The sequence below is a fragment of the Plasmopara halstedii genome (assembly GCF_900000015.1).
Source record: "Plasmopara halstedii genome assembly, contig: Scaffold_1343, whole genome shotgun sequence".
Taxonomy (NCBI): Eukaryota; Oomycota; class Peronosporomycetes; order Peronosporales; family Peronosporaceae; genus Plasmopara; species Plasmopara halstedii.
In genome coordinates, this window is record NW_020188258.1 from 811,076 (window position 1) to 812,085 (window position 1,010).

Consider the following 1,010-nt stretch of genomic DNA (forward strand, 5'->3'; position numbering starts at 1 on the left):
GATAGTCTGGTCTGCGTGACAACGCATCAGCCAAAGCATTCTGCTTTCCCGGCTTATACTTCACCCCGAAGCTATGTTCCGCAAAGAAAGATAGCCATCTAGCTATCCTCTACGAGAGGTGGGGCGACTGAGTCGCAGTGCGTAGTGACGCATGATCTGTATAGATCACAAGCGGCTTGGAGCCGAGCAGGTGGACCCTGAACTTGACAAGTGCATACCGAATCGCAAGTAGCTTATCGTCATGAACTGAGTAGTTCTTCTCTGCGCAGTCTTGAGCTGTAGAGATTCGAACGCAATCACCCGATCTCGCCCTCGGCGTCTGCTTGTAGCAGTGCACAGCCGATGGCAAAGTCCGAAGCGTCACAGACGACGCTGAAAAAGTCCGAAGCGTCACAGACGACGCTTAAAAAACCCGAGGCGTCACAGACGACGCTGAATGAACGATCAGGGTCTGGCAGCGTCAGTTTTGGTGCATGCAGGAGGCTGTCTTTGACTCCGTCGAAAGCGTGTTCGGTGTTCCAGCACCATTCCGCATCCTTTTCAAGGAGATTATATAATGGTCGGGCCATTTCTGCGTAGTATACGCTGTACTTGTGCCAGAAGTTGGCGAGACCAAACCACTCACGCAAGTCCTTTTGGTTCTTTGGAACTGGCCAGTCTATCATGGCCTTGACCTTAGCAGGATCCGCTCGAAGGCCACGCTTCCCAATGAAGCACCCTAAAAAGGTAATCTCTTCTGCGCCAAAGATGCATTTGTCCGCATTGGCGTAACGTTTGTTCGTGCGCATGCACTCGAGCACCGCTCTTTAATGGACGATGGTGTTCTCCTCATCCGTCCTCCCGTGCTCCGCACGACTGTGAACGAAAATCTCGTCAAAGTATGTCTGTGCATACGCCCTCTGGGGCCTGAACAACTGTGTCATAAGACTTTTAAATGTTGCTGGTACATTTGAAAGCCCTTGGGGCATCACCAGCCACTCCCAGAGCATGCCGCTCGGAGTGCTCACCGC